This window comes from Aquarana catesbeiana, linkage group LG07, assembly GCF_042186555.1.
Source record: "Aquarana catesbeiana isolate 2022-GZ linkage group LG07, ASM4218655v1, whole genome shotgun sequence".
In the NCBI taxonomy this organism is placed as follows: domain Eukaryota; kingdom Metazoa; phylum Chordata; class Amphibia; order Anura; family Ranidae; genus Aquarana; species Aquarana catesbeiana.
This window is the reverse complement of record NC_133330.1, coordinates 228826011-228850197: the sequence shown is the minus strand read 5'-3', so window position 1 is coordinate 228850197 and position 24187 is coordinate 228826011.

Below are 24187 nucleotides of genomic sequence, written 5' to 3'. Positions count from 1 at the left end.
GGAGGATGGAATCAGTGGCAGTGCTTGGGGGATTGGGTTCCGTATTTTTGCTTGGGGGGTGGGTGCAATGTCAGTGCTTGGGGGGGGGGGGATGGGTTCAGTATCTCTCACTTGCTGTTACCTGTCAGTCAGTGTCCAATTGATTCCCCCTGCCTGCATGCAAGAGAGGGGAGGAGAGAGAGGGTTAAGGAAGGTGAGAGAGAGAGGGTGGGAGTGAAAGAGAGAGAGAGGGGGGGTGGGGGTGTGAAAGAGAGAGGGGGCGGGTGTGTGGGGGTGGGGGAGAGAGAGAAGGAGGGGGTGGGGGGAGAGGGGGTGGGAGAGAGAGGGGGTGTGAGAGAGAGAGGGGGGGTGTGAGAGAGAGGAGGCGGGTGTGTGGGGGTGGGGGAGAGAGAGAGAAGGAGGGTGTGAGAGGGGGTGGGGGGAGAGGGGGTGAGAGAGAGGGGGGTGGGGGTGGGAGAGAGAGAGGGGGGTGAGAGAGGGGGGTGGGAGAGAGAGAGAGGGGGTGGGGGTGAGAGAGAGAGAGGGGGTGGGGGTGGGAGAGAGAGAGGGGGGTGTGAGAGAGAGAGAGGGGGGTGTGAGAGAGAGAGAGGGGGGTGTGAGAGAGAGAGGGGGGTGAGAGAGAGGGGGGTGTGAGAGAGGGGGGTGGGGGTGTGGGGTGGGAGAGAGAGAGAGAGAGGTGGGTGTAAGAGAGGGGGGAGAAGGTGAGGGTGGTGAAAGAGAGAGACCCCCTAGCCATGCCTGCAGTCCCTACTGCCCCCTCCCTGTGACTGTCCCAGGCAGCCCCTGTCTGTGTTGGTAGTTGTGTGTGATGCACCTACCTCATGCCCATCCTCGGTCAGCCTGTCTTCCTGTTCCAGGACAGTCACAGCTGGGAGAGGAGTTGGAGAAGGAGTCGGGGATGCTGATCAAGTCAGTGTGGCGGTGAAGCGTAGTCTTCTCTCACTCCCTCCCGGGCTCTTGGTTGTGGCAAGCTGTCAGCCTCTTCCCAGCTGCCAGGGCCTCCCGCTTGCTTTTTGAAAATGCCGCTGCCCTGCACCCCACCGCCACCGGACCAACGGCGGACTCTCCAGGACCATGACAAAAGGGCGGGGCTCAGCTCAAGGGGCCAGGCAGCTGCTTTGAGCCCCTCCGCGCTGGAGGAGGAGAAAGTTAAGTCCTCCTCTGCTTTGATTGCTGGGCAGGGAGGGAGTCGCTGCCGTGACATCACCAGTGGCCAGGAGTCAGGTGGAGGCGGAGCCGAGCCAGCACTACCGAGGCTCAGGTCGCCCCTGTCCATGCATTACGGACTGCTCCCAGTGTCATTTTTATTCCGTGCGGGAGCTGGGACTCGGGAGGACGGGTCAGGGAAGCGACTTTTTTTGCGGGGGGGGGCGGCTTTTTTGCCGCCCCCCCGCAGTGTGCCGCCCTAGGCCTGGGCCTTGTTGGCCTAGGCCAAGAGACAGCACTGCTCTTACGTTCAGAGGTGGGAGGAGGACCTGGGACGAACTTTAGAAGACACGGACTGGTCTAACATATGGCTCACATCTAAGTCATCTTCACCCAACATCTTAGCACTGGAGACAAATTATAAAGTCCTAACTCGCTGGTACCTTGTACCCGCTAGAGTGGCAAAATATTCACCTAATACCTCAACTCTTTGTTTTCGAGGATGCCCAGAAATAGGCACATATTTACACATATGGTGGACGTGCCCAGTAATCCAAACCTTCTAGAAGGAAGTCTTCGTGATTGCATCTAAAATATTTAAAAAAATAATACAACCAGATCCATATTTAACTTTACTTAATCTAAAACCGGAATGGTTAACACTCTCTCAATTCAAACTTATGATCCAACTAATAACGGCTGCAAAACAAACAGTGGCCAAGGCATGGAAATCTCCTACATTGGTACTAGCAGAAACAATTCACAGAATAAATAATACAATGTCCCATGCTAAGATGGTAGCCATCGATCAAAATCAAATTCCAAAATTTGAAAAACTTTGGCATCCTTGGATAAAACAACAGTTCCTGTCAAACTTCAATGACTCTGTCCTGTTGCCATGGTAACAGATTAAATGACTTACAGAGACACCCATTCTAAGGCTTCAAAGAGAACTAAAAAGAATAATAAACTGACGAGCGGGACAACCTTGTGGACCATACCTCTACCTTTCAACCCTTTTTCTTCTTTCTCTTTCCTTTTCTCCACCTTACGATTAAAGCTCATTATCGGAATTTATTTGACCTATATACACTCTACTTGTAAACAATATGTATAGTAGGTATAAATCATTTAAATACCTACAAAAGTAACTAAGGAAATGATATATATCTTTAATTTAGGTTTACGTGAACCCAATGTTTAATATTTGAAATTTCATGATATTTACCTATATAAACCCTACTGTAAAACAATGAGCTTACTTTATAGATCCTTGTAAACTTACTTTATGTATCTTTATAACATTGTATACTCAATAAACTTCTTTTGACAAGGAAAATCTTTTTCCCGCAGCAAGCCAGAATCCAGGAAGAGTTTCATAAAAGAAAAAGTCAGACTACATGATTTACCTAACAGCATTGTGTCCGATAGAGGGGTACAATTTACCTCCAGGTTCTGGAGGGAGCTCTGCAAAATGCTTTCAATTGAAATACGCCTATCTTCTGCCTATCACCCCCAAAGTAACGGTCAAACTGAAAGAACAAACCAAACTATAGAACAATATTTACGCTGCTTCTGCTCTTTTTCCAAGGACGATTGGATCTCTTTACTTCTGTGTGCGGAGTTCGCATATAATAATTAAATTCATGCAACCACCAACCAATCACCCTTTTGGTCCAATTACGGGTTCCATTCCTAATTTCTGCCTAATGTCATTCCGGAGGCTTCAGTTCCAGCAGTTCAGGACAGGATAAATGCTATTCAGGCTAACTATCAAACCCTCCAGGTAACTATGCAAAGGGCCCAAGAGAATTACAAGAAGCAGTATAACAAGAGGAGGAAAAATCCTGTTTTTAAGGTTGGAGACAAAGTATGGCTCTCTTCAGCATATCGGAGGCTTCCTTGCCCCTCTCGGAAGCTGGGACCAAGGTTTATTGGGCCATTTATAATTAAATGGGAAATTAACCCAGTGGCATCCATCCAGTATTCCATGTTTCCTTGCTTAAACTGTTGTTTCTAGTCCCTTTCCAGTAAGAGAAGAAGTTCCACCGCCTCCAGTCTCAGTGGGAGACGAAACAGAATACAACGTAGAAGCCATTCTGGACTGTTGTCGAAGAGGTAGGACAATTCAGTTCCTTATCAAATGGAAAGAGTATTCTGTAGAAGAAAATTCTTGGGAACCAGCAAACAATATTCATGCCCCCAGATTGTTGCAGAGGTTCCGAGCCGTTACCCCGAAAGATTGGCCCGATTGGGCATCAGGGAAATGGCTGTAGGACTGGCAATCCTGCCAGCACCTGTCATGGTCCCAACAGGCGAATCCGCATGCATGCACACAAGTGCGCAACAACAGGTGCATGTAGGTGTGCAATGGCGGGTGCATGCAGACGCGCACTGTGACAATTGTTAGTGCCCTCTGGCCTATTTAAGCCTGTTGCAGATGCATGCAGGTTGCTGGATTATCGTCAGCTTCCTGTGTCTCCTGTACCTACTACCTGCATCTGATTCCTGTTTACTACTCGGCTTGCCTGACTCCTCCTGCTCTCCACCTGCATCGACCCCCGGCTTGGACCTGACTATTCTCCAGTCTCCACACATGTACCTTTTTTTTTTTTAAATCAAATAACAAATTTTATTTTGATTTCCGCACAGCCATATACAAGTCATGCAACACAGTAATATAGCAGTGAATACATCATATAATATACGACTTCTCTCATATCCATGAAAACTTTACAACTGAGTATCATCTCAGCTATATACTTATATATATGTATGGTGGCCGAGCGGAACAGAACTAAAAACAAATAAAGGAAATGAACATCACCATGAATACAGTACAGTACATGATATAAAACAAAACAAGAAATCTCTTGTCTGCAAACTGGGAACATTGCTTCTTTTTGGTGTAGCTACCCAACCCTATCTCAATCAATTTGAGGTCTGTTGTTTCATTTCACCGTTTATCCCTGCAACAATCTATATTTGATTAATTGGTGTGGTGCCAAGCCTGGGATGTCTAGCCAGTCCTGCCACATCGTGTAGAACTTACGGGGTATCTTTCTGTGTTGGTATGTCAATTTTTCACGTGTTAACATTTTATTAACTTGATCAATCCATTGTTGCCTGGTAGGGACCCTGGAGGTAATCCAGTGTCTGGCTATCAATTTCCGTGCTACATAAAGCAGCCGAATAATCGCTGTATGAACAGAAGGGGTCAATGACTGCTCCTCCAGGGCACCCGGCAGACACATAGTAGGATCTTTCAGGATTGTAAAGTTAAACACTTGTGAAATCAACCCCAATATTTCTGACCAATACCTAAAAAGTTTTGGGCACCTCCAGAACATGTGCATGAGATTCCCTTGGTCCCTCATGCACTTAGGGCAAAGTGGTGTGTCACGAATCCCCCATTGATGTAATTTAGCAGGTGTTCTATAGGCTCTATGTAGCAGATAGAGGTGTGAGAGTCTCTGCGATGTTGAAACTGACACCTTTGGAGCAGATGCAAGACAGAGATTCCATGTCTCACCATCTAACTGTCCCAGATCCGCCTCCCATTTACCTCTACATGGTAACCCCAGGGGATCCTGAAGTGCAGCCAGAATGATACCATATCCTCTTGAGATCATACCTTTAGTTTCTTTTTCCATCAAAATACCTTTCAAGATAGCATGGTCTGTCTGCTGAAGAGAGGCAAATCTAGTTTGTAGCTGTAGGGCGTATTGTAACTGCAGGTATCGAAAGAAATTTGTTTGTGGGATATTAAATTCTGCCTGGATCTCCAGAAAGGACTTGAGTACTTGTCCTCTATATAGTTGTAATAGGAATTGAATTCCAGCTGCCTCCCATGATCTAAAACCCTTCAGTTTTTGAAATTCCCTATAATTGGTGTTTCTCCAAATTGGGGTGCAGGCCAAGAAGCCTCTTATACCCAGCAAACGCTTAAGGTATGTCCATAGCCTTTTTAGCAAGGCTATGGATGGGAGTTTCCTATCCAAGTGGGCATATCCGGCCTCCAAGTTAGTCAGCGCTGTAGTGCTCTCTGGAGATGTGCAGAGAAGTCTACGTATGGGGTCCAAGTTTTCTATCAGTCCCCAACCTCCCAATTGCTGTAGCTGTGATGCGAGGAAGTAGCCCCTAGCATACGGAACTGCCAGACCCCCCTCCTCTTTATTGTATTGCAGATTAGATAAACTGATTCTAGCTATTTTTTTACGCCATATTAGCTCCCTGAACTGGGAATCTATTCTATCGAACCAATGTCTGGGCATCCATACTGGTGAGTTATGACATATGTATAATGGTTGTGGGGACCCCACCATTTTTATGAGGTTTGCTCTCCCCACCACTGACAATGGCAATTTACACCAAGTATTACATTTCTCCCTAAATTTGGCAAGCAGAGGGATAAGGTTAAGAGTAATATATTGAGTAACATCCGGAGACACCTGCACACCCAGATACCGAAAGGAGGACACTATCTGCACCATTGAAGCACAATCAGGTAATGGGTCAGATAGTGGGTCCAGGGGCATTAGCACAGATTTATTCCAATTGATAGAGAAACCAGATAATGTACCAAAGACTTTAATAAGACCCATAGCCACCACCAGAGAATCCTGAGTATCACCTAGATATAGCAGAGTATCATCTGCATAAAGCAAGATGACATCCACCCCACTAGGGCAAACAGCAGGGGTGATAACGGGCACCCCTGCCTAGTGCCTCTGAACAATGGAAACGGTTCAGAGAGTTCCCCATTGACCCTAATTCTGGCTGATGGCCGTGCATATAGTAGTTTAATTCATCGAATGAAAGTACACCCCAAGCCCATACGCTCCAATACTTTCCACAGGTAAGGCCACTTGACGCTGTCGAAGGCCTTAGCCGCGTCCAGCGAAAAGATGGCCTGGTTACCGGGGTTCTCAACAGGGATTTGAATGTTTAAAAAGAGTCGCCTAATGTTTTGGGCTGTGGACCTGGTGGGTATGAAACCAGATTGATCTCTATGAACTAGCTTTTGAATGACTTGAGAAAGTCTCGTCGCTAGCACTCTAGCCAGCAATTTGACATCGGTCGTAAGGATATTGGTCTATATGAATCAGGTGACGTGGCTTCTTTACCTGGCTTCAATAACACTATTACTATTGCTTCGTTCATGGAAGCAGGCAACTGACCCCTCTCCAAGGCATCGTTATAAACTTTTAGGAGTGTAGGAAGTAATGTATCAGCATATCTTTTGTACACCTCGGACGGTAAACCATCGGCTCCCAGCGCCTTATGGTTATGTGTTTGTGCTATGGTTAATGCTAGTTCTTCCGCTGTGATTGGAGCATTCAATATGGCTGCGTCCGAGGTGGACAAAAGTGGCAACTCACATTCATTAAGGAATTCCACTATGTCCTCCTCACTGGGGTTCACTTTGGATGTATACAGGTCAGCATAGAAAGATCTGAATATTCTCAACATATCTGAGTTATTCGTTTGGACAACTCCCTGGGCATCACACAAGGCCGAGATTGTTGAAGGGGAGTCCTGCGCACGCGCTAATAATGCCAGCATGTGCCCAGTAGACTCCCCCTCCTCAAAGTGGGTCTGTTTCAGAAAAAAAAAAATTTATTTTCCGCCAACTGAAGCGCCAGCTGGCTCGGCACTCAGCCACGCTTTTTTAGTATCCTCCGTGGGATTGGCAACATATGTCTCCTCTGATTCCCTAAGAACTTTACATACCTCTGTTTCCCAGGCCTTTGTGTTTGATTTTATACTATTTATCAAGGTTATAACTTGACCGCGTAAGAATGCTTTTACAGCTTCCCAAACTATGCCTACTTGAGTAGAACCTAGATTGTCCTTCAGAAAATATCCAAGGCGCTCTCTAATTGGATCATTGTTAGGGAATAAATCCAACCAAAAGGGATTGAGATTCCATGTTCTGGGTTTGGTGACTAAAGGTAACGCAACACTCATCCAAAAGGAGGAATGATCCGAAATGTGTCTGTCACCATATCCAGAATCAATGACTAGTGGGAGAAGGGCAGCATTACCCAGTCCCAAGTCTATTCTAGAAAGACTTCCATACGCTGTGGAGCAGCAGGAGTACTGCATAACAGTGACATGACTCCTGCGCCACACATCTGTCAAGCCCATCTCTGATAACAGTCTAGCAAATGGCGTTGGCCCTTTGTTACAAGCAGGTGTTGACGCAGGTGCAGCCATTTTGTCCCACTTATGATGTAAATAATTATTAAAATCCCCCAGTGCCATTAGGGGTACGTTTGGATGTTGTGCCACAAACTTAGCTAAGTGTTTAAGAGTCACCACCGAGTAAGGTGGTGGTATATATATATATATATATATATATATATATATATTAGCTATGATACATGTCAAATGTGATATTGTACATAGTAAAAAAATAAATTTCCCCTCCGGGTCTATGACTCTCCGAGAGCAATGGAACTGAACATCCCGATGATTCAGGATACTCACCCCCCTCGCATACGCAGAGTGTGTAGAGTGAATTTGAGTGTTATATATTCGAGATCCAAAGTTAGGGATAGCCCCAGGAGGAAAATGGGTCTCTTGTAGACATATAACATCCGCCCATGTGGCCTTAAAATATCTAAGTGCTGCCATTCTTTTTACTGGGTTACCCAAACCTCTAATATTCCATGATAATACCTTAATACTAGCCGTCATTTATATAGGTTAGTTGCATGTATCTTAGGTTGTTAACGCATGACTATATAACATTTGGTGAACTTACTGACCATAAAGTATTGTATATACAAATCTTATAACTCTGACACCTGCTGTACCTCTATTCACAGTATAAATGTATCTCGCAACACCAAAATGGGAATGCAGTGCAAAAGGGTTAGATAACCACACAAAATCCAAAAAAGTACTACCTGAAAAGAAAAAATGGAAAAAAAAAAGAAGCAAAAAGTGGATGGGGAGGAAAAAACAGGGGTAGGGTAGGAGAAAAATCCTCCCTTTAAAACTTGAATCATCAATGATAACTGGTATGGATCTAACCATACTCTCAGCCACTTGGGCTAACATAGAAACTGTTCCCGGATAAGTCATCCTAGGGGGGGAGGAGGCTGTGGAAACACTCGGAAAAATACTTCAAGCTCGTACACGGGGTTTCTCAGATGCTAGCTCTGTGCAAGTCAGAAGAAATAAGTACTTCTCTCTCCGCTGGATAACTAAGGATAAGCCTCTGTCCCATTATAGCTGATGAAACTTCAGTGCTGATTCGGTTGCTGTCTCCTGGCCTCTTTGAGGGCTCTCTCCTCATGATTCAACCATTGTGCAGCCGCTGTAGGTCGATCAAAGAAATGAGTATTGCCAAGAGCTGTTACCCGTAGTCGGGCAGTATATAGCATGCCATATTGTATGTTCAGCTCTCTGAACTTCCTTTTAACTTCAGTGAAGGTTGCACTTTTTTTTGTAGTTCAGCAGAGAAGTCAGGAAACAAGGAGATCCTGGAGGTATCAATTCTCATTTTGTCTGACAGTGCTCTGGTCTTAAAAAGTATTGCATCTCTGTCCTTATAATTGAGCAACTTGAACAGAAACGCCTTGGATGGTTGCCTGGAGGTAGAGGGCGTGCAGGTACCCTGTGTGCACGTTCAACTGCAAAGAGTGGAGAAAAGCAATCTCTGCCAAATGTAGATATAAGCCATTGCTCAATAAAGTCTACAGGATTTTTACCCTCTGTTTTCTCTGGTATGCCCAGGGCGCGCACGTTGTTACGTCTCATGCGATTATCCATCTCATCAAGTCGCATTGCATGTTGTTCAGTAAGGTGACAGTTGTATTTCAGATCCCTTTGCATGGGTGTCATATCATCCTCAATTGTGCTCAACCTGCCCTCTAAAGCAGCAGTTCTGTCTCTAAGTTTCTGCATATCATGGCGTACATAGGATATCTCAGCTTTCACTTCCTTAATCTCATCTGAGAGAGCAGTTATGGAATGGCTACAGGAGGTTACCGCAGTAAATATGTCTCTAAGTGTGGGTTCTGCATCATTTATCCCAGGAGAGCTGGTCTGAGGCACAGTTACATCTTGTTTAGGGGTAGTCACTGTGCTCCATTCCAGAGACAATCTGTTGGCATCCTCCAAGGGGACGGTGTCATCCTCCTCCATGGAGCTTGCAGAAGATTCCCCCTGTGCAGGGATCCCGGCCAGGGCGTCCTTGTATGATCTACCGCCATATAGAAGCTTCTGTGCAGCTTCCTTATAATGTTCCTTGGCCGCATGGTGTGGATCGGTGCCATCTTGGCTCTGGGCCTCAGCCTGGCCCTTGTTGCTGCTGATCTTTTTAAGCACCATTGCGGCGGTTTTTGCAGCCAGAGATGGGTTCCAGACATCTCCCTGGTTCCAGGGGAGCAGTATGGTCCCGTTCAGCGGTTCCGGGATGGCAAGGAAAGGATGTATGCACGGATGGCCGGCGGAGCTGGAGACACACACGTCCTTCTACATGAGCCACTAAGCAACGCCCCCACACATGTACCTTTGTTTGTCTGCATGGTGTTTCACCCCTGGCCTGGCTACCGTCTCTGTTCCTGATTTATCCTGCTGTACCTCTTCTTGGACTCATCCTGTTGTGTATGACCCCTGGTCTGGCTTTTGACCTTGTTCCTGGTTGCTTTACTGGGATCCCTCCTTACACGGCTGCCCAATCAGCCTTACCAGTGCACCCCAGCTGCCCTCTGCTACCCAGCTACCCAGCAGCAGCACTCGGCAATCTGTGCAACTTTGGGCACCGTACTCCCTGTCTCACTCCCAGGGGTACTCTGCACTTAGCCGCAAGGGGCACCCTCTCAGCAATCCGGCCTCGTACCTAGAACTTGACAAAGAGACACATTTTTCTTCAACTAATCCACCTCCCTTTCATCATTGCCATTTCCCTCACATATACCTTTGCAATGCTCCTAAAAAGAGAGGGGGTGTTGCGATTGCAATAAAGGATACAATCTTTTTCAAAACAAATAGAAGTGATTGTGGATGACTTGGGCAGATATATAGTCGGATATGTGAAATTAACAGCAGAATGTATTCATTGTTGATTGTTTACTTGTCCAATGTGAAGCAATTCTCCTTTCTTAAAAAGCTATGTAGGAAAGTAACAAACAAAAGGCAAGGCCACATAATCCTCTGTGGAGATTTCAATGCCATTCCTGACAGAGACTTGGATCTCTCTTCAGCTTCAGTGAAACGACAATATAGAGCCACTCTGACTAATTTTATTGCCTCTTCTAATTTGTTCAATGTGTGGCAATGCCAGCATGCCATGGAGAAATACTTTACCTTTTTTTCTCAGGCCCACCGATCATATTCCAGGATAGATTTATTCCTAATTGATAAATTCCTGTTGCAAAATGTCACAAAATCAGAAATCTACATGATAACGTGGTCTGACCATGCTCCTGTGTCCATTAATGTGGGGGAAAACCACGCTGAAACAAGAGCAAACAGATGGCGTAATGATATTTCCTTGTTATCTCACCCAGAACACAAAATTAAGATCGCTAAAGAACTTGTTTACCGTCAACGTTCCTTCATATTGTGGAACGCTCACAAGGCGTATATAAGAGGTCTTCTTATAAAACTAAGCTCCATAGTAAAGAAACGCAGAGCACAGCAGCTTAACAACTTGCTAAATACCATAAAACATTTGGAATCTGCTAACAACAATTCTACATCCCAACTACTAAGAGACCAATTAGCCCGAGCCAGACATGACCCGCGATCCTTATTACCCAACACGATCACAACTTTAGGACTATGAAAGCAACTTCTTATAGATATGGCAATAAAGCCAGCAAATTACTAGCCAAACAAGTTAAAGAAAAAATGGTTAAACAAAAGATTCCTTACCTTCTAAATTCCACAAATGGCCAAAAAGTAATCAACCCCAAGGACATCGCAGATTCCTTCAGTGCTTATTACAACTTATGTTCTGATTCCAATACTCCCCAACCGACTTCAGAATTTATTTATGTTTTTTTGGCATCAATCTCTCTGCCTGTGATTGCGCAAACAGAGTTGGATTTTCTTAACTCTCCTTTTACCACTCAGGAATTAGATTCAATCATCAAACACCTTCCACATAATAAATCACCACCCAGATGGATACTCATCTGAATATTACTAATCCTTTATCAAAATTGGTACCATTTTTGCTGCCAGTCTTTAATGCTGCTGCAGCTGGAGCATCTTTTCCACCAGAGATGCTAACTTATACTATCGTTACCTTACCCAAACCTGGAAAAGAAACGACAATGCCTACAAAATTTCTGACCAATCTCTTTGCTAAATGTAGATGTTAAAGTGTATGCCAAGGGGGGGGGTGTGTCCAGCAGCAAACTGAGGAGGATGTGTGAATACAGAGCTCCACAAACTCGGCTACAAACCACTGGCATCCTGGCAGCAAACTTCTCTGGTGAGCAACCAAACATACCCTAGGAGTCTTTGAACATCCCCTGACTCCGTTCCCGGTTGTATTGACAGGCCGGCTGGCCGATCGGGGCTTCCCCTGGTCCGCTCCACACAGCCCAGGCCCACCACCATCGTGAGGCCTACAGCGTACCCCACGCTGTCCTACAGACCCACAGATGATCCCTGTCCCGGCCCCAGCTTGCAGTGAGGTGCCCGGCCAGCTGTCAGCCCTTCCATCCAGCCCGCGGCTGGCTCACCAGCACAGGGACCCGCCGCCATCGTACGGCCTACAAAACCTCCATCATCCCCGGTCTAGAGTACCGGCGGCGGGGAAAGCGGCGGACCACCCAGACGCCCCTGGACCTGCATCTAAGGGGGTACTCACAGGACTGTACACCTGCGGAGGCTCGCCTGGGTGTTCTTACCGGCCGATCATACGCAGTTGTGGTCCACCGCCATCTTGTGGCCTGTAGGCCTGTGGACTCCCCAGCATCCCCCAGCCTAAGGTTCAGCGATCTGCAGATCGAGTAGTCACCCACCCTCCTCCAACTGTGATATTATCCCTAAAAGGGGGCAGAGGAACTGTGTACAAACGGAGGCCTGCCTGGGGTCCCCTGATGGCCGGCCTCCTGCACCAACATCCCACAGCCACCCTGCAGTCTTTGCTGTCAGTCTACTCCTCCTCGCCTGGTCACAGTACTCCATAGGGGCCAACTACATAGCCTGTGCAGAAACACCTGGCTCCCAAGAAGCAAGCTTACATCTACACCTACCACAGTTACTTATTTGCTGGACTTGCAGCTTACCCTCTACTCTACTTTCAGCAGGCTCTTAAAGGAGTATACCCCCCAAGACTCCAGCTAACCTAACTGTGCCCTTAAAGTGCATAATAGGGGGGTGCAGGTGACCCCGCCCCCTCTGACATCATGGGGAATGCCACAGGGAAGTCCCCGTCAAGTCCCCGTGCGTCAGAGGGGGGCGGGGTCACCGGGTGGCTCCGCTCCCCCGTTATTTAAGAACCATCAGAAAAGAAGCGTCACACAGCGGAAGCCTCCCTCCATGCCATCATGGATGTGGAGCGGCCCGAAAAGAAGATGGAGACAAGAAGATGATGACAAGAAGATGAAGAGAAGAAGATGAAGAGAAAAAGATGAAGAGAAAAAGATGGAGAGAAGCGTCACACAGCGGGAGCCTTCCATCCAATCATGGATGTGGAGCGGCCCGAAAAGAAGATGAAGATAAGAAGATGATGAGAAGAAGATGCCGCGGAGGGAGATGCCGCACGAGAACACCGGAGAAAGAAGCAGAGGTTTGGAGAAAGAAGAAGATGGAGGAAGAAACCGAAGGAAGATAGAAGAAAGAAGAAAGAAGATAGAAGATGGAAAAAAGAAGACTTTAAATAAAGGAATTGTCAAAAACTGTCTTTTGTCATTTTTAACATTTTTGACAGTTTTTTTGTGAAATGGTAGGGGTACTTTTGTACCCCCTTACCAATTCACACAGGGGGGGGCCGGGATCTGGGGGTCCCCTTGTTAAAGGGAGCTTCCAGATTCCGATAAGCCCCCTGCCCGCAGACCCCCACAACCACCGGCAAGGGTTGTGGGGATGAGACCCTTGTCCTCATCAACAGGGTGACAAGGTGCTTTGGTGGGCTACACCAAAGCACCCTCCCAATGTTGAGGGCATGTGGCCTGGTACGGTTCAGGAGGGGGGGTCGGTCTCTCGTCCCCCCCTCTTTTCCTGCGGCCTGCCTGGTTGCGTGCTCGGATAAGGGTCTGGTATGGATTTTTGGGGGGACCCCTACTTCTTTTTTTTTTTTAATTTTGGTGCGGGGTTACCCTTAATATCCATACCAGACCTGAAGGGCCTGGTATGGAATTTAGGGGGACCCCCACGCCAGTTTTTTTTAAATTTTGGTTCGGGGTTCCCCTGTGGGGAATTCCCATGCCGTTTTTATCAATGAACTTTTATGTGTATTGTCGGACCGGCAATTCATTAATAGCCGTAAGTAGTTTTAAATTACTTTTTTTCCTTTGAAATGTCATTTTGCTGTCAGACTGTTCTAAACACGGGAAACATGCGCCCCTTTACAGGCATACTATAGAAACCCCCAGGTACGAAATTTAAAGGAATATTACACTTTTATTGTTTGACTTTAAGCATTATTAAAATCACTGCTCCCGAAAAAACTTCAGTTTTTAAAACTTTTTTTGCATTGATACATGTGCCCTGGGGCAGGACCCAGGTCCCCAAACCCTTTTTAGGACAATACCATGCAAATTAGCCTTTAAAATGAGCACTTTTGATTTCGAATGTTTGAGTCCCATAGACTTCAATGGAGTTCTAACGTTGTGCGAAGTTTTGGTCTGTTCGCAAGTTCTGGTGCGAACCGAACCGGGGGGGTGTTCGGCTCATCCCTAGTCACAATGTCATATGCTTATTTCTCTATAAATGTAACATGGCTATTTTCTTGTAATGTTAAGGGCTTGAATTCCTTACACAAACACTGACTAGCTTTGAGGGAATTAAAATCCTCCGGAGCTAATGTGGTGATGGTTCAGGAGACACATTTCCGCCCAGGGAGCTCTTTTAAATTTGCTTCTAAACTATTTCCCTCAGTTTATATGGCCTCAGATCTGTCTGGGAAGGCTGGAGTGGCCATACTGATTAAGCGTTCTTGTCCTATACGGATCCTAGCTTCGACTCTTGACCCCCGGGGTTGGTATGTCCTCCTGAACTGTACCCACCTGAATACCTCCTTCACTCTAGCTAATATTTATGCACTTAATATGGGACAGATTTGTTTTCTCACCGGAGTTCTTGATCGGCTGCGTTCTTTCTCTCAGCCTTTCACGATAGTAGGTGAGAATTTCAACATGTGTATGTCTCCTAGTAGGGATAGATGTGCTTTATTTCAACAAACCCCACCCACCCAAATCCTTAAATTGTCCACATCCTTTCGCAAACTAATTTTCTCCCACAATCTTTTTGATGCGTGGAGAGTGAAACATCCTACCCATCGTCAATACACCTTTTACTCCCCTCCACACAAGTTATATTCTCGATTGGACCACTTTCTAATATCCTCCCCCTTGCTACCCTATATAGCCTCTTCGGAAATAGATCCTATTACGTGGTCTGATCATGCCCCCATTACTCTGAGTATGGTGCTCCATGCCGCATCACCCTAAACTTGTCATTGGAGACTCAATGAGTCTCTTTTGCGGCATGCCGAAACTAAGGACAGGCTGCTCAAAAAATTAGAGGAGTTTTTTCTTTTAAATGTAGGCTCAGTCTCTGATACATCTACTGTATGGGAAGTCCATAAGGCAGTTTTTAGGGGTGAGTGCATCTCAGCCGGTACACGCCTGAAACGTGACTCCATTAGGCTGAGGTCGGAGCTTGTGACCCAGCTACGGACGGCGGAGGCACAGCTTCTCCGCTTCTCTACGGTGGGTCGCTTGCGTACAGTGATTGCTATCCGCAATTGCATTAGGTCTGTGGATACGAAAAAAAATCTCAAAGTCAATGTTATGGTCTAAGCAAAAGTGTTATGAGTTTGCAGACAAACCACACAGGATGCTTGATCATAGGCTTAAGCCCCGACCTTTTCTGTCCATCCCTGATCATATAGTACAGTCAGATTGTACACCTACATACTGCCCTCAAACCATGTCCGGAGTTTTTGGGGAGTATTATAATAAACTCTATAATTGCCTGAGGCCCAGTTCTCACAAGACAGACTAGACTCCTTCTTATCATCTATACGCCTTCCAAAATTGTCACCAGACCAACGCTCCTCATTAAACCAATCTGTCTCAGTTGAAGAATTAACTGAAGTAATTAATCACTTTTCCTCACATAGAGCCCCAGGGCCAGACGGTCTTCCATATTCCTATTACAAGACATTTTTACTGACCCTAACCCCGCATCTGCTATCCCTGTTCTCCTCGCTACTCCAGGGTAAATCACCACACTCTTCGTTTTTACACGCTTTTGTAACTGCTATCCCTAAACCGGGTAAAGACCCATCCTTTCCCGATAACTACCGTCCCATCGCCCTATTAAACTCAGACTATAAAATTTTCACCAAGATCTTAGCGAACAGACTCTCCCTGCTTCTGCCAGCACTAATTCATAGAGATCAGCTGGGATTCGTTCCCACGAGGCACGCGGGTGACAACACACGTCACACAATTGACCTTATAGACCTATTCACTAAAACCAAAAATCCCGCTTTGTTACTTAGTTTAGACACCCACAAAGCGTTTGATCGCCTTAGTTGGCCATTTATGTTTGCAATACTAACTCGTTATGGTTTCTCGGGCCCCTTTATCCAAGCTATTCGTGCCTTATATTCGAAACCCACATCACAAGTGCAACTCTCCTCCCACCTATCTCGTCCATTTCCCCTTAGCAATGGTGTAAGACAGGGCTGCCCTTTATCGCCACTGCTCTTTATTCTTAGTTTGGAACAATTGGCTGCGGTTATACTGAAATGTCCGGATATCAAAGGCGTTCATCTTAGACACACGGAATATAAACTAGCCTTATTTGCAGATGACGTTCTTCTAACTCTCACCCACCCATACACCTCCCTGCCACACCTCCATAACCTATTAACCACATTTAGTGGCCTAACAGGTTTTAAAATAAATGCTGCTAAAATGGAAACACCACCCATAAACATTTCTCTTTCCCTTCTATCTTGCCTTCAAAGCAAGTATAATTATCATTGGTGTTCTCAGTCACTTAAATATCTGGGGGTTCAACTCACTGCCTCCTATGACACTCTATATCGGGCCAATTCCCCCCACCCCTTGTTCTTGGAAATGAATCGATTATTGACTCATTGGACCACCCTTCCCCTATCCCCGTTGGGACGAATTAATGTTCTTAAAATGTCCATTCTTCCTAAATTATTATATTTGTTCGAAACATTGCCGGTGGCAGTTCCACTGACGCAGCTGAAATCCCTACAAAGGAGGAGCCTCCGCTTTATCTGGAATAATGCCTCCCACAGGATGGCAGGGATGGTGGTCCTAGCCCGGAAGAGTAGGGGGGATTGGGAGGCCCAGATTTCATCAAATACTATTATGCCTCACACTTGAGAGTTCTTGCCTCCTGGACCTCCCGGAAGGCCCCAAATAGGTGGGCGGAAATAAAAATGAGTGTTACGGCCCTGGTTCATCCCTGCTATATGCTATGGCCTTCTACTGTCCTTCACATGCCCCAACTACGGAAAATCTGTTTAGCTCCAATGCTGTTCACGCTGGCCATTTGGAAAAGATGTTCCGAGCGTTACTCCTTGTCCTCACCGTGCCCACCATTCTTGAATATCCTATTCAACCCAGACATACCAGATAGTCTTTCTTACGAGCGTATGTTATCTTGGACCCAGGCAGGAGTTTTCCAATTACAACATTTTGTTAACCCAGTGACACAACATTTATTGACCTTTCTTGATTTGCAGACACAGCATCACATTCCCCAACGGCTTCTACACTCATACTTACAGATTAGACATTTGTATCTCCACCAGATCCCCTTCTTTGACTTTGGAGAAGCCAATGGAATTTGAGGCCCTGTGTGCTAAAGGTCCATATGAACCCTAAATGATCTCCACCATCTATAAAACATTGCCTGAGGCTCTCCCTGACGGTAAATGACCACCATTACATGAGGAAATAGTCTCAGATCTTGCAACATGACATCTCCTTGTTGGATTGGGGGAACATCTGGGAACATACTTCCAGGATATCTCAATGTGTGACCCATAAGGAAACTGCATACAAAGTCCTGATGGACTGGTACAGGACCCCAGATATTCTACATGCCCGCAATCAATCAATCTCAAGACAATGTTGGAGATGTAATAATGCAGTAGGCTCTCACTACCACACTTTTTTGGAATGTCCCTCCGTTCACTTATTTTGGCTCAGAGTCCAGAAATTGTTAGAAACACTGGTTGGCAACCCCGTCCCTCTGACGCCCATGCACTATTTGTTAGGCCTCCCGTTCCCTGGTGTCACTAAGGCTCTGCGCCGACTGACGTCTTTTATTTTATTGGCTGCCAAACGGGTCATACCTAAACTTTGGCTGTCCACCTCACCCCCAACACTCCCACAACTGCTCACCACTGTGGCTGACATTCGTAGAATGGAGTATTTGACAGCTGTAGTGGAGGGCACAGAGCAGAAATTTTCTAAAATATGGTCAGCATGGAATGATTCTGTATATGGTTTTAAAGGAAATGAACCTAGATAGTTGATTTCAGTTGCGTACATATTCTTGTATGATTGTATGCTAATTACTTTTCTTTTGGTACAGATCTATATGTGAGGTCCTACAGTAGGTTTACATTACCTCTACAATTCCTCCACGGATAGGTTAGGAAGGTGTTTCAATCCTTTTTTTTTTTTAGTCTGATTATCTCTCTCCCATTTAAGTCGACAGTTTAACCACATCGCTATTCATTTATTTGTACAAATTATGTGTGTCTTGTAGATCTCAAAGACAGTGTATACCTGCATTACTTCAAATTGTCAACGTTTCACATGTATTTTCTTTTGTATGACTTGAATAAAAACTTATAAATAAACAATTTAAAAAAAAAAAAAAGTGTTTGCCAAAATATTAGCAGGGAGATTGCCCAAGTTTCTTCAATCACTGGTGAAACAGAATAAGGTGTGTTTTGTCTCTGGTCGCCAGGCCCCAGATGCAACCAGACGAATGATCAATCTTATTCATCTAGTGGAAAAATCGAAGCATCCTTCTCTGCTCCTGGGGCTGGATGCAGAGAAAGTCTTTGACCTCATCCACTGGGGATACCTGTCTAAAGTGCTGGAAAAATTTGGTCTCAGGGGTCTAATGTATTATGCAATTTTGGCTCTGTACGCTACCCCCTCGGCACGTGTTCACTGAGGAAATGTATTCCATGGCTTTTCAAATAACAAATGGCACACATCAGGGGTGTCCCCTGTGACGAAAATGTAAGCATAGGATAGTTTTGCCTTAACAAGATGTGGTGTGGTCTGTAGAAGTAGTGTAATTGTAGATGTAGTTTAATTCTTGGTTATTAAAAATATAGTATTCTATGTCAGTCATGCACATATGTTCTTTCATTAGCATTTGAAAAGGACAGAGATAGTTTTTTCTAGGATCGAAGTGACACCTAGATGCCAATAAATGTTCCCATTAGAGTAAACATAGATTGCCACCTTCCTAAGGCTCAAAGAAAACTGCTAGTTATCTTGGCCACACGGATCTGCAGGGGGCATTCACAAGGATCCGGACAGTCTGTAAGCTTTGATTAATATCAAGAGATCTAAGGAACCTATTTTATCTCTCATAAAAGCTAAAATATTAACGGCAGAGAGATGAAAATAATTCCTTTTGATCGTACCCCTGATGGGTTACATGTACATGTAACTCTGTAGGTTTAGCAGGTGTGGAATCCTAGAGAGCCACACACAACCGTTAAATGGCACCTGATTGCGGCAGGCAGGCAGTGATTGGTACTGTTGCGATCAGACTGATGCGCCGGTATCGGAAATCCTATCCATGACCCAGCAATCAGTGCCGTTCTGGGCCAATTTGACTCTGGTCGTTTCAGAACACAAAACATTTGTGGGCTGAGACAGGAACACCCCCCCAGGGTTCATTGGCCAAGGGCTAAAGTCCAGCCCACATCCATATTTCAATAAATTGGGTAGCCTGAGATATGGACATTGTTCTTCCACGAAGCCAGTTCGAAACTGGGGAGTTCCCACATGTTCCAGTATGCTTCTACAAGATAGACTTGGGTAAAGTTTATTTCTGTTTTTATCCCTTTTTATTTTCATAGCAAATTGCCAGTTTGTGTGTCTTTCTGCATTTCTTGTATCTTTTTTGGTAAATCCTTTTTCTTTGTATATCTTATATGCACTGCCCACTTTCGGGATATTAAATGATAAAATTAATAAGCGACTTCTGTGTACTAAGCTAGGACTCATATCTCTGGAGAGGTTGTTGTATTTTAGTGCCTAAGTACTCGGTTTAAGTTACGTACCAATCGGTATGCAATTGCACTGTGTGTTGGCAGATTGCATGCAGATTGTAAGCTAACAGATCTGCCAGATGCAGATCTGTGTGTGTGGTGGCTCAGCAGACCAGTCTGCAGACAAACTGTTGGGTGGTGGCAGGCTATCGTTTATTGTGTGTCTGGTGTGTGGGTGTGGGGACAGTGGGAAGAGTGATTAACACCAGGGTTCAAGCTTGCAGGATAGCTGGAGAAACCCTAGAAGTGCATAGTAATTGCTAGACTGCTCCCCAACCCTTAGAGTGCACCAGATTGTATGTAAGATTTGTATCTGCCTGTGTGTGGTCAGCTAGCTGGATTGGAGTGGAGTCTCCCTCTAGTGGTGGCCAAAGGTAGTGCAGGCTGTGAAAGTACCACAGCCAGTCTTACATGCTCAGTATAAGTTCCCCCTTATTGCCTTAGTTCCTCACATACCCTGGTCACGGAACGCACGTCGCGGTTAGTTAGTCGCCGTGGGCGTGCAAATTCGTGACATCCCCTATCCCCCTTATATTTGCTATGCTCATGGAACCCCTGGCTGCAAAAATAAGAACCCATCCTGATATAAAGGGGATTATGTCTCATGGCCAACAACATAACATCATATTGTTTCTAGACGACATAATATTGTCCCTGTCGAACATGCTTCAATCCCTCCCCGCAGTACATAAGGTTCTGGAAACCTTTAATACAATCTCATTTTAAAAAAATAAATGCTTCAAAGTCCAATGTAATGGGCATTTCGGTTAGTAATAACATGAAAACTATTTTAGAAAATAATTTTCCTTACTCTTGGACTACAGGTTCACTACAATACCTAGGCACTAAACTAACACCCTCTATTTCTGGCCTCTATTCGAGAAACTTTCTCCCTCTTGTAACCAGTTTGCAATAGAAGATGATTTGACTACAGAGGTTCCATCTTTCCTGGGCAGGCAGGTTAGCTGACTAAAAAATGTTGCTACTACCCAAAATATTGTATTGCTTTCGTACGCTACCCATTCGTGTTCCAACCACCCTTTTTTTCCAACTTGCAATCTCAACTAACTAAATTAATTTGGGCTGGAATAGAAGCCATGGTGCTCTTCCCAGATACGAATGAAACACAAATCAGTGTGTGGTATGGGCCTTCCAATTCTAAAAGATTATTATTACGTGACTTTGTCAGACCAAATAAAATATTGGCTCCACCCACCACATTTGAAACATTGGAGCAGATTGGAACACGAATGGACCCACACACACAACCTTAGCGCAATCCTACTAGTTAGTGACAAATCAGGGTTAGCAAACTTCCATGACCACCTCGCTATTTCTGCAGCCTGGCAATATTTATCTACCCAGCACATTGCATATAAGTACCTATCCCTCTTGAGTCGATGGATTTCATGGCTTCAGACATCTCTTTTACAAACTGGAGAGGAAGGGGCATTTATTCCCTTCTGTCCATATTCACCCTGTTATTTGGTTGTTAATTCTGAACAATACATGATTCTTGAAAGAGCTGATCACATTGACCTGCGGAGATGAACTGTCTGGTCACCAGGGCTGCCTTAAGTGTTGTGTTAATTAACATGTTAATTATATAATTGTCTTTTAAGTTTTTGCTAGAGGGGAGGGGGGGAATATCCATGAGTCAGCCCTACCTCGTTATCTAACCCCTTGTGTTAAATGTGTATAAAAAGGCTGTATTCTGTCCAATAAAAGATTCAAGATTCTACAAGCTATTTTCGGCTAGACTTGTATTCAATGCAGCCTTGTCTTCTGGTTCTGTGGTGCAGTCTGTAAGCTCCTGAAGTGTGAATCAGAGGGTTGTAGGTTCAATTCCCATGTGAGCAGCGTTGCTTTCTCAAGGTAACACCAAGACTTTGGTAAAGGGTGGCTGAAATTGTAAAGACTACCATGAAGTGGTCAAGACTTGTCTCAGTTGGTGGTGCGGACCACCAGCAGTGGGGTATCAGTGAACCTGTGACCCCAGGGATGGGGACAGGAATACAGTGACCGAGAAGGGCATGTTGATGAAAAATATGTATTCAATGCAGCTATAAGAATATATCTCTCTGATGGTCAGACTGGAGGAAGCAGTATTACTGACGGAAGCACTCAGTGGAGTGTGGGATAGGATCCGTCACAATTGGTGGCAAGCTGTGGGATGCTTTGTCTTGCCTAAGCACACCCAAATCACCACCAGGACCCCCTGCTCCTAACAGCAGATGGAACATCACTACACCAGACTCAAGTGTCAGCACCTTGAAGGATCTCTTGGAAGCCTGTGGAAAAGTCTCCAGCAACAAATCCAAAGCAACTCTCATCACCGAACTAATGGAGATGGACCAGGCCAGCAACCCACCAGCAGATACCTCAGAGGTGACAGAGTTCCAGCATGACGTCCAGTGGTGACTGGCCTTGTATGGTACTCACCCCCCCCCGCAGGAGGTTATCAGTCAAGTGTTACAAGAGGTGTCCCAGCTGCGAATGGCTGAACTCCAGCGGGACCAAGGAGCGTCAGTTATGTTCAACCGGGAAGCTCCAGCAGCCCGCAAAAAGCTACCCTATGCTGCCTTCTGCATGTTTTAAGATGGTGAAGATGAGATGGATGTTTACCTGCAAATTTTTGAAGGGTCTGGTATGGAATTTAGGGGAACCCTACGTCATTTTTTTTTTAAATTTTGGCCGGGGTTCCCCTTAATATCCATACCAGACCTAAAGGGCCTGTTATGGAATTTAGGGGGACTCCCACGTCATTTTTTTTTTTTAATTTTGGTTCGGGGTTTCCCTGTGTTGAATTCACATGCCGTTTTTATCAATGAACTTCTATGTGTATTGTCGGCAATGCAATAGCCGCGGGTAGTTTTCAATGGAATTTTTCCTTCGAAATGTCATTTTGCTGTCAGACTGTTCTAAACACGGGAAACATGCGCCCCTTTACAGGCATACTATAGACACCCCCCAGCTACGAAATTTAAAGGGATATTACACTTTTATTGTTTGACTTTAAGCATTATTAAAATCACTGCTCCTGAAAAAACGGCCCTTTTTAAAACTTTTTTTTGCATTGATCCATGTCCCCTGGGGCAGGACCCGAGTCCCCAAACACTTTTTATGACAATAACTTGCATATAAGCCTTTAAAATTAGCACTTTTTATTATTCATGTTCGTGTCCCATAGACTTTAACGGTGTTCGTGTGTTCGAGCAAACTTTTTTCCTGTTCGCATGTTCTGGTGCAAACCGAACAGGGGGGTGTTCGGCTCATCCCTAGTGGCTAAATGTTTGGATGCAAGAGTCCGACGGACCTTTCATGTGAACATGTTGAAAGCATACTGGGAAAGATCAGGAGAGGTAGCCGCTATATGTGCTCCAGCTGTGGAGGATTCAGTGAATCTTCCCCTGCCGGAGCTCCCGGAGCTAAATAGAATTACTGCAGGGATAGAGACAATAAAGCTTGACGACCAGCTATGGCCGACGTGGAGAGAACAAGCTAGACAGGTCCTTAGTCAGAGAAGGGAAATGTTCTCCACACTCCCTGGGTACACTACTATGGCAGTGCACCGTGTGGGGACCCCGGGACAACTGCCACTAAGACAGGCGGCTTACCGGATACCTGACACAGTGAGAGAGGGGATGCATCATGAGATTAAGGAGATGCTTGAGTTGGGAGTCATTGAGCCATCCAGCAGCCCCTGGGCTTCCCCGGTGGTCCTTGTACCGAAGCGGAATGGCACAACTCGCTTCTGTGTAGACTACTGCAGATTAAATGAGTGCACCACCACTGATGCTTACCCTATGCCCCAGGTCAATGATCTGTTAGATCGCATTGCTCGGGGAAAATTCCTGACAGCCCTTGACCTATGCAAAGGGTACTGGCAAATTCCTCTGGATGCGGAATCTATTCCAAAATCAGCGTTCATTACCCCATTTGGCTTATACCAGTCTAAAGTAATGCCATTTGGGATGAAGAATGCACTGGCGACTTTCCAGAGGATGGTGGACCAACTCCTCGATGGCCTCCAGGACTATGCTTGTGCATATCTGGACGACATTGCGATCTACAGTGATACCTGGGAGGACCATCTGGTTCACCTGGGTGTCATGTTAGACCGCATCAGAGCTGCAGGACTAACCCTTAAGCCAGAGAAATGCAGCATAGGGATGTCCGAGGTACAGTACCTTGGACATCGAGTAGGCAGTGGACAACAACGACCCAAGCCTGCTAAGATTGAGGCAGTTGCCGACCCCCCGTACTAAAACCCAGGTCTTGGCGTTCCTCGGCACAGCTGGGTACTATAGGAAATTTGTCCCGCAATATAGTTCCATCGCTAAGCCCCTGACAGACCTGACTAAGAAACACCTTCCCCGACAGGTACTGTGGTCCCCCGAGTGTGAAGCTGCCTTCCAACAATTAAAGAATGCACTAACTTCAGCTCCTGTTCTAGCTGCCCCTGACCCAACCAAGCGTTTTTGTGTCCACACAGATGCCTCTACATTTGGGCTGGGGGCAGTACTGAGCCAAGTAGGACCTGATGGCGGT